General features: G+C 34.0%; 1 long non-coding RNA gene across 2 annotated transcripts in view; it reads left to right on the top strand.

Annotated features, from left to right (window-relative positions):
• The window catches only part of LOC144304698 (uncharacterized), a 33,294-nt gene that overhangs the window by 16,764 nt on the left and 3,743 nt on the right, over positions 1–12,787 (top strand). The window contains exon 3 of one of the 2 annotated variants that reach the window (XR_013371631.1): positions 4,594–4,740. The exons of the other annotated variant lie outside the window; for it this stretch is intronic. This is a non-coding gene — a long non-coding RNA (uncharacterized LOC144304698). Of the gene's footprint in view, positions 1–4,593; positions 4,741–12,787 lie in introns of those variants that run through there. 2 annotated transcript variants of the gene reach the window in all.

Below are 12,787 nucleotides of genomic sequence, written 5' to 3'. Positions count from 1 at the left end.
CAAAGTACAGGATGGGAAGGAGAAATAAGAAGAGTAACTTCATAGTAAAGAAACCTGACAAAGACTGTCTTAAACCAGGTGATTTAAGTTAACATCACAGTGATAAGTCAGATCGATAGAATATAGACCTAAATAGGATGTGATAAAATGTGCTGTACAACTATAGTCTTTCTCCCCAAATACCCGGGTCTAATCATGAGAAAAACATCATAGAAATCCCAATTGAGAGACGTTCCATAAAACATCTGACTAGGAAAGCTCAAAACTGTCAAGGTCATCAAAAGCAAGGAAAGTCTGAAAAACTCTCACAATATAAAAGAGTGAGAAGGCAAGACTGCTGAACGTACTGTGGTGCTTTAAATGGAATCTGAGAACAGAAAAAAAATAAATTCGAAGAAAGAACTGAGGAAATTACAATAAAGTATGAGCTGTTGTTAATAATAATGACTCATTAATTGTGGAAAATGTACCTTATTTATGTAAGTTATTGATAATCGGGAAACTGAGTCTGGACCGTACGGAAAATCTTTATTCTACACATCCAGAATGATCCTAAAGTTTAAAACGTTTAAGTTTCCATATTATAACTGCTTTCCAAACACTATCGTGTGGCTGGTGGTTCTGTTATTATTCTGTAATCAGTTTGTACTATTCTTATTTGTCTCAAAATTCTGGCTCTTGCTGCTGGTATGCTCCGTTGTGTACATCACATAAGGTGCCACAACATGGGGACGGCGGAAAGAGTTTCTTAGCAACTGTACAAGTCTCATTCCACGACCCCGATCCCTCCAAAATGGAAAATCAGATGTAGGCTCTGCAGAGGAGTGAGCAGAGTATTCTAATGAGCACACTTTTCTTTAGAAAGCAAGGGCAGATAGCAGGGAAATGAGTGATCCAAAAAACTTTAATTTCATAAAGAGATAAACTTTATTATTTTATTTATGGACAGAGTGCTTTTTTTTTTTTTTTTGATCCCATACCAATTTTGAAAATCAGAATTTACCTCAGGTTTGGTTATAGTTCTTTTTCACAGCCTTATAAATTCTACTTCTCACCACCAACACCTACTTTTTTTTTCTTTTTTTCCTGTACTTTGGTTGCTGTAGTTGGAGATGTGGGTTTAAAGGGTGGGCATAGGCAAGCAGGCTCTTTATTATCTTTTAATGAAAATCTTAAAGCTGGCTGTTTATGAGATTCTTGACAATGAGTTTCTTTGGGGCTGTCCTGGCAAGAAGCATTCCTCCTTAAGTCCTGGCTGATTTTGTGTACAGCTTTTTTTTCTTTTTTTTTTGATCCTTTTTTTTTTTTTTCCAATCATGTGTTATCTGTTTGCTGTTTTCCAGAGTTTCCTTAGATGTTTTCTTCTATCAGTGGCATATTTTCTTATTTTATTTTTTGGTACTGTCGTATTATTATTATTTTTTTTAATTTTCTGTCTCCATTCAAATAGAATTCTTAGAGGGAAGTCAGGTATACATGATAGTTCTGGGCAAGTTTCAAATAAGAAATCTCCATGAGAGTCACTTGTGAAACGGCTTGAAAGACCATTTCCTTTTGTCTATCATGATGTAATCTCTATACAAAGTTTCAGTAACTTTGATTTAGAATGAGTTCTGGCAATCTGATGTCCTGAGAAATGGAATCTGTTTCTAGAACAGATTGGTAGAGCTTGCAACAAAACAAAACAAAAGAAAAGCAAATATTTTTATCTTGACCTCAGCATTACAACTTGAAATTATGTGACTAGAAGAATAATGCCATCAGTAAATGTATCTCAATGTAATGCAAATATGAAGGCCATGGTGCTGTTTTATTTCTTGAGACAGTTGGGCTACCTTTCTCCAGTTACTTGTGATCTAGCAAAGTTTGAATATGCAGAGAAACTTTTCACAAAGCTGAAAACTTTTGGGTAAAAATGAGGTAGGAATGCCCACTCATGATGATTTCAACAAATATGCATATTTGTAATATCAAGGGGGAGAATCAGGTCAAAAAACATCCTCTGTTCTGGCATTTGTTAGTCTATTTTATTTTATTTTTCCTGTAAAATGCTCAATGGAAAAAAATCAAGTTTATAGGTCGCTCACTAAACCGTTCCGTGCTGACATTTAGGTAAGCTCCCTTCTCTGAAGAATGTGCACAACAGACTTTAAAGGGAGAGAAGTATTTTATTACTTATCAAGGATTGCTTTAAATTATTTTCATTCTAATATTTCTTAATTATGTAGAAATCTATAACTATGATGACTCTACTTAGTATTAACACATGAAATAATAAACCAAAAAATCAGATTAATACAAATATGACTGAGGATGTTTTGCAGCTATAATTACATTTCTTTGTACAGTATATAAGGCACTGAGGCCTACAGTCCAAATTCTTTTGAATTTTCTCTATGTATACTACTTGCTACTGAATGATGATTTCAGTTTTCCACTACTTTTCTTTACTCAAAGCATTTCAGAATCAAAATGTTGGTTTAGGAAAGCATGTCTTCTTTTTGACTCTAAATAAAAAAGAACACACCGACACACATTGCTTTGTAGCACTTGATTTAAATTGTTCATATGAAAAAATAAAAAGAAAAAAATAAATTGCTCATATGAATGATTCAGAAAAACGTTCATGTGAATTTTTTGTATAATTATCTAAACTAAAACTACATATTTCACACCCCCACATATATTCAGATATTGTATGTACATATATATCATATATGTTTTTTCAAATCTATATTTTCCAAATATAACCTGTGAATCTTGGCAAAACTTTTCACTTCTTCTCTAAATCTTTGGAGAATTGAAAAAATGGGTAATCCAAGACACCTTCCCACTGCCATATCCTGTGTAATTAGCAAAGCATAACATTTTAGAATTTTTCTGAAACAGAAAGAGAATCCTTATTAGCAGTTAAATCTGTGGGCATGTAGCAAAAAGAATCATGAAATAACAATCTGTAAAACACACTTATGAAGAATGTAGAGGTCACTATCATAGTTTCATATGTTGATAACTGAAATATGGTTCACACTGAAAAGAAACCATCAGAATTACTTCTTTTGCTGTAAAGATGTCAGCTACCACATTAGAATTGTCAAAGACCATTCATTCTATCTTTAGCTGAATGTTATCAATTAAATGTGCCTCACCAGCATAAGATCTTGATTGGTTTGCGTTTCAGAAGTGTACTGGGACGGCATTAATTTTATGTCATCCAGAGCTATCTATAGTGATAGAATTAGGGGCAATTTCATTTTCTTAATGAGATTCCTCCTAAGAGAGTTGGACTGAATGAGAGACAGGGTAGGAGACTTAACATGGTTACATTAAGGGAAAAAAAAAAATCCTGGGGGAAATATTATTCCCTCCAAGGTGGAAAATAAAAAAATAAACAGCAACATTTAACTTACAAACTATTTCTTCTCTGAAATTAATGCCTAAAATATTAAAGGATGGGCCTCCAATCTAGGGCACTTTGGTATAAGGATTATTTTGAGCTAAAGGCATTTGAAGAACAGCAGGTACAAGAATGGCATGCTGACCGCCCCTTTTCTTCTGGAAAGCAGGAGATAAAACTCCCTATTTCAGGAGGGAAGAGTTGTTCTTACCACCAGAGAGGGGGAGTAGAGACCAAGAGAGCCATACTAACAGGTCTTGTTAAAATTGCTCTTATTTTCCTTTATTCTCTCCACACATGTTAGTAACTTTAACAGTTGCCAGTCTTTGTTCAACCAAGTGGAAAGGTTAGGCAAAGCCACTTCTACGGGTCATTGTGTTTTAACGGGAGGGTGGGGGGGTTGGGGGGTGTCCATATACATGTAAAAATCTGTATGCTTTTTTTTCCCCTTTTAATGGATCTTTTGTTCATTTAATGGCTCTTTTGTCCCAGGCCCAGTCACGGACCCTAAGAGGGCAGAGGTAGAGCTTTGCCTCTGCTACAACATTAAGAGGATTTTAAAGAATAGGTCAATTTAAATGATGGGGCTGATTTTCCTTTCATTATTGGGCACGGCACCTGAGCTGAGATGACCCTTACACATTTTTATTTCATATTAACCAATATAGTGACTGGCTTAAAACTATTTATATGTGTTCACGTATTGTACATATTGCTTAAATCCACATTATCTGTTAACATTTTATTTGTACTGGTCGAGCTTTGAACTCTTGGTGTCATTTGAAAATTGCAGTAAAACACAGTGATAGCAATAAATCACAGGATACTCAAAAACATAATGAAAATATTAGGCCAAAGCTATCAAAACACTTCTTATTTATTTGTGACCAAATGGACTTAGGGGATTTTTCATGTTGACTTTTAAAAACAATTTAGTACCTTGAATTTTATATATATAATTACATTAGAGATGATAGACGACTGGTAAGTAGATAGGTAGGTAGATATTAAATAAAATCATAAGTACTTCAATGATTACAAGTCATGCTGAAGTTTCCAACCAAAGAGGAGTGATTTTTCTTCTAAATTCTCTTGAATTTTTTCCACAATCTTTGCAGTATTATTTTCCTCTTTTTAGTGATTATAGAATTGTTCTTAGCCATTTTATTATAAACTGTTTTTTCCTTCTGCTCTAGCTTTCCTGCTTTTCAGAGATGATACCATCCATTCCGTTGGCTTCAATGATGTCCTCACCAGGTTTCTCTTCTGAACTTCCGTCCTGACTCTCTACACAGTCAATTCCACCAGCGTGTTTCACAGGAACCTCAAATTTATTTTATTTTATTTTTTGGAACCTCATATTTAAATGGAAAACGATTGATTTTTAACTTCCCTTCCAATCTTGATCATTCTCCTAGTGTATAGTATCAATGAGATAATCCACTGCACCAGCCAGAAACCAGGGTGCTGTGCACACAGTCCTCTTCTCCTTCATGGGTGGTCCCACAAATCTAATCCATCGTCAAGCCCCACAGTGTTTACCTTTTAAATCTTTTTCAAATTCACCTACCTCTCTCCTACACTGACATTGGTGCTACAGTGAAGCCACTGGGGGAAATTTTACATTGCAGCAGCTTCTAATTAGCTTAACAGCCTCTAGTCTTTCTTCCCTGGAATTTGTGTGTGTGTGTGTGTGTGTGTGTGTGAATAGAGAAAACATTTTGCAAAATTTTGACCTTATCAGAAGCTTAAAATCTTTTAGTAACATTTACTTAGATTAGTATCTAAACTCTTGAACTTAGTTTACAAGTCTCTGCTCCTGCTGCCTCTTCTGTTGACTTCTTCCCACTGCCTCTGAACTTCATTCTATAGTCCATGACAGGACTTTAATCACTCTTACTTATCCCAAGCATCCGTCCATCTATTTCTTGTTCCCTGAAATATGCCTCTCTTTTCCCTACTCCAAATTCATTTGGCCAACTTGTACTTACTCTCTGCCCTTAATCTAATCCTCACTTCATCCAGGAGGAACTCCTAGATCCCTAAATTCTAGAGCAGTGTTCCCCCTACAGCCTTGAAGTGTTACAGGACTATGCTGTGCAAACATTATTCTCATTTCTGAAATGAGAAGATTGCCCCAGAGCAGGTTAATAACATTGTAAAGCAAAAAATCAGAGATAGGTTTTAAGCCCAATGTATTAATCTAAAGTCTCCTTACTTTAAATATACTGGCTCACTATAATACAGGTATGTACAAAATAGGATCCATCCACAGAGCTAAATTACGACTTGCATTTAATTTTTTCCCTTTAAAAAATCTTATTTTATTTAAACTCAAGTAATTAACATGTAGTATAATATTATTAGTTTCAGAGGTAGAGGTCAGGGATTCATCAGTTGCATATAAACACCCATTGCTTATTATATCTGGTGTCCTCCTTAATGACCGTCATCCAGTTACCCCTTACCCTCATCCACTTCCCCTTTGCAACCCTCAGTTTGTTTCCTATAGTTACGAGTCTCTTATGGTTTGCCTCCCTCTCTGATTTGGTCTTATTTTATTTTTCCTTCCCTTTCCCTACGACCCTCTGTTTTGTTTCTTAAATTCCACATATGCATGAGATCATATGATAATGATCTTTCTCTAATTGACTTATTTCTCTAAACATAATACCTTGCAGTTCAATCCACATCATTTCAAATGGTAAAATTTCATTTTTTTTGATGGTGGAGTAATATTCCATTTTATATATATCTACCACACTTCTTTATCCATTCATCTGTCAGTGAACATGTGTTCTTCCAATCCATGAGCATGGGACGTTTTCCATTTCTCTGTCATAATTGCTTTCACAAGTGTTCTGTAGTTTTCAGGGCACATATCCTTTATTTCTTTGCTTGGGTTTATTCCTAGGCCTCTTACAATTTTTGGTGCAATTGTAAATGAGATTGATTCCTATATTTCTCTTTCTTCTGTCTCATTGTCAATGTATAGAAATGCAACTGTTTTCTGTGCATTGATTTTATGTTCTGCCACTTTGCTAAATTCCTTTATGAGTTCTAGCAATTTGGGGTGGAGTCCTTTGTGTTTTCCATGTAGAGTATCATGTCATCTACAAAGAGTGAGATTTATCAAAAAGGAAGAGAAAGGACCCAAATAAATAAAATCATGAACAAAAGAGGAGAAATCACAACCAATACCAAGGAAATACAAACGATTTTAAAACTGTATTACAAGCAATTATATGCCAACAAATTAGGCAATCTAGAAGAAATGGATGCATTCCTAGACACGTGTAAACTACCAAAACTGAAATAGGAAGAAATAGAAAACCTGAACAGACCCATAACCAGAAAAGAAATTGAAGTAGTAATCAAAAATCTCCCAACAAACAAGAATCCAAGACTAGATGGCTTCCCAGGGGAATTCTAACAAAACAGTAAAAGAGTTAATATCCAATTCCTCTGAAGGTTTTTCAAAAAATAGAAATGGAAGGAAAACTTCCAAACTCATTCAATGAGGCCAGCATACCTTTGTCCCCAAAACAAACAAAGACCACACCAAAAGGAAGAATTAGAGACCAATATCCGTGATGAACATGGATGCCAAAATTCTCACCAACATACTAGCCAACAGGATCCAACAGTACATTAAAAGGATTATTCTCCATTACTAAGAAAAACTTATTCTTGGGCTGCAAGGCTGGTTCAACATCAATCAATGCAAATCAATCAATGTGATAAACGACATTAATAAAAGAAAGGACAAGAACCACATGATCTTCTCAACTGATGCAGAAAAAGTGATTGACAAAACACATCATACTTTCTTGGTTAAAAGTTTCCTCAGTGTAGGGATAGAGGGAACATACCTTAATATCATTAAAAGCCATATATGAAGAGGCCACACTGAATACCCTTCTCAATGGGGAAAAATTGAGAACTTTCCCCCTAAGAGCAGGAAGACAACTTGCATTTAATTTAATTTTCAAGAAGACAAATGTAAGAAACTCATTGGGGTATTTATGAAAATATAGGTGATGGTCATCTAGAATAAATTAAGCATTTCTGATGAAAAAAAAAAACTTAAATTGACATGTGTTAAAATTCATTTCACTCACAAATATATTTAGCATTATTATCCCTGCCCATCTACCTGTCTATCTATCTATCTATCTATCTATCTATCTATCTATCTATCATCATCATCTACCTCAGCTACTATCCTGCAAAACAATGGCAAAATCCAAAAACACATATCAAATTCTCAAAAATAGTCTAGACTTAGTAAACTCTACTATCATAACACATAACATTAAAATACCAGCAACATAGACTGACCAATGATACATATCAACTAAAGGTTACCATGGATCAACTGTGGGTCTTCTTGTGTCTTTTATCTAAAATCTAGGAACTCCTAATTTCCATGTTTTATTTTTAGTCCTGAAGAAAAATAGTAAAAAAAAAAAAATTAATTAATTAATTAATTAATTTTAATAAATAAATAAATAAATAAATAAATAAATGAAAAATAGTAAGAGAACTGGTGGAAACACACAATGACTCCTCAAACATCTCTTCAGAGGTGGTCTATGTTATATCTGCTCTCAGGCATGGATAGATCCAATGTCATTGGGATGGAACTTCACATCACACAGCAGTGGGTTGGATTTGCCTAATCCCACTTATTTTTGCACTATTAATTGAGTAGAGGAAATATTAGTGAAAATGTTACAGAGTATGCAGCAGATAGATACATGCTGTATTGCACTTCATTACAATATGGAACCTTAAAGATGATTCTATAGGGGAATTTTATTTCATTTTCTATATGCTTGTATTACTGTTACTTCCTCAAGTTTTCTTTCTTTCTTTTTTTTTTTTTTTCAGTTTGTCAGTGAGAATTATTTTTACAGCAAGTTTCTATCCATTATCTCCTTGATGATTTATCTTCAGACTCCTTGGAGGCTCTGCTCTCTTCGACTTTTTTTTTTTTTTTCCCCTGAAGTCCTGGAAAAAAAGGAACTGAAACTTTCATATATTTCCTATTTTTATGCCCCCTTTCCAAGGAAAGACTTTTTTTTCTTAATAGAGGATCCATTTGCTTCTGATCAGATTTTAATTTTTCCCTAATCATTTTACTTTGATGTTAGGAAGTACTGATGAAATAAGCCAATTGATTCTATTTCAGAGTTGTCTCCACTTAAAAGTACATGGCATGAGTGTGCATGGGGGAGGTAGTTCCCCAGGAGAAATTGCCAATTTGTTTCTTAAGAAAGAGAATAAATAAAAATTGAGAAATACTATCAATCATAAATCACTAGTTTTTCCCTTTGGCAATATTATTTGTTAATATAACATTACAGTTCATAAAAAAAAAACAGGAATGTGGATGAGAAATAAGATAGATAATAGATAGGTAGATAGATAGATAGATAGATAGATAGATGATAGGTAGATAGATGATAGATAGATGATAATAGTTGATAGACACTTAGAGGTGTACCACAGAAATGTGTATAAATAAGATCTAATGATGTAATCATTGTTTCCTTATATGTGTAAGAAATCAAAGTGGAGAGAATTAATGGAAAAATTTCAAATTTGAATTTTTATTCTTAAAATATTAGTTATGTTCAGTTTTGTTGAAATATGTTTCAAAGAATCACATATTGGCTTGTATATGTAATTTCAATTAGAAATCAGATTGTATATTATGAATATAAATATATTAGTTATTGTTTACATTGTCTTTAAGAATCGTCAGCACTAAGAACACCAATAATTTGTGGATGTAATCCTCACATTACTTATTGCCATTGTTACATTTATAATGAATAACTCATAAAATCTTCTCAGAAGTCTCAAAACATATATCCAATAGGTTAATAGTTTATGATTCAGTGAGTTTTTTTAAAGATTTTATTTATTTATTCATGAGACACAGAGAGAGAGAGAGGCAAAGTCACAGGCAGAGGGAGAAGCAGGCTCCTCACAGGGAGCCAGATGAGGGACTTGATGCCAGGACCCTGGGATCACGACCTGAGCTGAAGGCAGATGTTCAACCATTGAACCACCCAGGTGCCCCTGATTCAGTGTTTTAAGTATTTCCTTCAAGCACATAATAATCTTTATTGATCTTGTTTGGATTTTTAAATTATTTTTAATATATTCTTTTACACAATCTCTCATCTTAGTTAAAGACTCTTTGAAACTAATGTTACAAACCCATATATGTCTTCTGACTGCACATGACTACAATGGTAACATCTTCATTCTAATAACATTAAGGCATTGCCAAAAGATGAATAATTCTTTTCCTATGACGCTAGCAAAAGTGAAGCAATTTCTGCATGTGCTCTTCCAATTACTATACATGCATATTCAGCCATTTGCCTAATCAAATATTATTTATTGCCTACCATATGCCAAGCTCTATTTTATCACTGGAGATATGGTAATGTAGAAAGCAGATAATGTCCTTGCCATTTTAGATCTTATCTTCTAGCAGAAGGATTCAACAAAATATGTAAATAAAATCAAATACATCAACACACTAACTTCAGAGTAAATAAGTGCTATGAAGGAATTTAATAATGTAACAGAGTGACTTGGTGGGTGAAATTCTATGGAATGTGGCCAGAGAAGGCCTCTCCAAATATATTATATGTAAGCCCAAAAATACAAGGTCATAAGAAAGCTCAAACTTACTCAGTGGCTAACTAATTGAAATCGTGCAGCTCATAAAAAGTTGTTCATATTTTTCTCTACTTGCTACCTTTTTTTTTCCCCAGAGAAGTAACAAAATAAATTTTTATATAGTCATTCTTAAAACCATGTGAAGATCTAATTGCAGAAGTACAGAAAGAACAGCAGAAAAAAAAAAAAAAAAAAGAACAGCAGAGAATCCAGTTAGGTGGCTATTGCAGTAATCCATGTGACAAGGACCAAGAAAGTGGCAGTGGGAATGGAAAAAAAGATAGGTTTTATTTTTCGATAGAACTGAAAGGATTTGTGTTTGGAGTGGATGTGACAGTGTAGTGAAAGAGAGGAATCAAGACCTCATAAGTTTTTGCTTCAGCATCTGTATCAATGGTAGAGTCATTTGTTGAGATAAAAAGAATTTGGGAGAAGCAGGTCTGAGGGAAGGCAATCAAGTTTTAGATACAATGCATGTTAATATAAAAAAAAAATACCATAGGAGATCTTAAGAAAGTGGTTAGAAAAGCTATTTTGTGACATATAGTGAAAGGCCTATATGCAGGTACATATCTTGAGGACACACGAATCTAGATGAATCTAAAAACTTTAGGGGAAGGCAGGGCTCAAAATATGTTTTGGGAAATCCCAACATTTAGATTTAGTTAGAAGATAGAGGGTCCAGCAAAAAGGATGAAGTGAGTAAAAAATTAAAAAAGAAAAAAATACTCTCATGTCAGCATATTATGTCAAAAAAGAAATGTATTTTTAGAAAGATAAAGTTCTAAAAAAAGGAAAATGATGCTAAGAATAAGAACTATGCCAAGAGAAAAATACAGGATGGATGAAGTGAGTAAAAAATTAAAAAAGAAAAAAATACTCTCATGTCAGCATATTATGTCAAAAAAGAAATGTATTTTTAGAAAGATAAAGTTCTAAAAAAAAAAAAAAAAAAAGGAAAATGATGCTAAGAATAGGAACTATGCCAAGAGAAAAATACAGGATTTCACATTATGGAAGCTGTTGAATCTGATAAGGTCAGTGCCATTGAAGCGGTTGATGGGGAAGTCTATTGAGGCCAGATTAATACCAAAGAAGAGTTGAGGAATAGGCAACAGGAGTTTCATCAGCCCTTCAAAACATGTAACGTGTGGAAAATTATTTTTATAAATGGAGAAGTGATAGTTGTACTTGCAGGAGAAGGAAATTATTAAAGATTCAGTCATAAAAATAAAATAATTTCAAGAGTGAAGTTCTTGAGGAAGTAAGGGCAGATTTGAGCCAAAGCATGAGTGTGGGTTTGGAGTTGTATGTTTGGCCCATTATAGAAGCAGAAAAGTTCATCCACGGTGGCATCAGAGAAAGATTATACTAGTAAGTAGGGAAGAAGTTTTGTTGATTTGGCCTGATGTAACAGAGGGAGTGTCTGCATGATGGCTTCCATTTCATTAAAAGACTTAATATATTAAAGCTCGTAGAATAGTGTCTGGTCCCGAGTAAGTATGAGTGTTAGCTACTAATATCCCCCCGCCCCATGTATAAAGGATCTTATTAGGTGACCTTGGCCTTTCTTGGTACTTTACTCATTCTGCCCCAAATAAGTAGAAAACCATATGTTATTGATAGATCTTGAAATAATAACACTGAAAATGTATAGTGTGGTCTCATTGAAGTTTCCTCCTGGCAGTAACCTCTTTGAGGTGAACAAATGCCTTTGCTCCTCCTTGCCATGACATTAATGTATTTGGGTGAAATCTTCAAAGCTGAGATCTGACCTGGTCCATTGCTTCTCTACAGTGGAGTTTATTATGAGTAGATCTACTTACCTATAAACATAAGCCATGTCTTTCAATTTAGACTTCTTCGTTAACAAAAATGATAATGTATTTTCTATCTATGACCCCCTTGTCTTTTGGTCACTTGGTCTAGAACAAAAGCAAGGAACAAAGGAGATATTTAACTGGTCTCATTAGAGACTACTGCTATCTTCCTAGAGATTACTGGTTGTGTAAAATTGGGCACATAATTAATATATCTTTAAATCAATTTCCACATCAATTAAATATGGATAATAAGAGAGCTGATCTCGTGGGGTAGTTTTGAACATTTACGATAATGATTAAAAGTATGCTTGCAGGTTAGTCATGCTTTACAATGTGAACTCTTTGTTTCAATATGTCTATATCAATAATAGTAGTTAACTGAGTGAAACCAAAGATCAAGGGTAGACAAACAATAGCACAGGAAATGATTGGAAAAAGAAGAAAGGAGTATATTTAGAAAGAGGAAGAGAGTACATATTTAGAAAATCTCCATTAGTATATGGGATTCTTAGGTCAACTGAGAGAAAATTCTTGAAATGGTATGTTGAAAATCAAAAGCTATTGTCTACTTCATTTCCCAAGCCATTTACTGGGAAAGTGACAAGTTAAACGGGGAAGGACTGTAAGTAGATGTTCAATCCAAATTGACAACTTGATACCATGAAAACGACAAGATTGTCTGCTGGAATCCAAATTCGATTCTATTGTGTCACTTTTTTAAGTTTAGCGCTAAATATTCACCAATGTAAACATTCATCCAACAGTATTATTGATAGACATTATTGATTTGTTTGCTAAGGGATAAAGATTTAATTACGATAATGCCTTGGATGGTGAGAGGGTGATCACCAAACCTACATGAAGT

This window comes from Canis aureus, chromosome 34, assembly GCF_053574225.1.
Source record: "Canis aureus isolate CA01 chromosome 34, VMU_Caureus_v.1.0, whole genome shotgun sequence".
Taxonomy (NCBI): Eukaryota; Metazoa; Chordata; class Mammalia; order Carnivora; family Canidae; genus Canis; species Canis aureus.
Note: the sequence above shows the minus strand (reverse complement) of the source record. Positions and strands in the feature narration are given on the sequence as shown.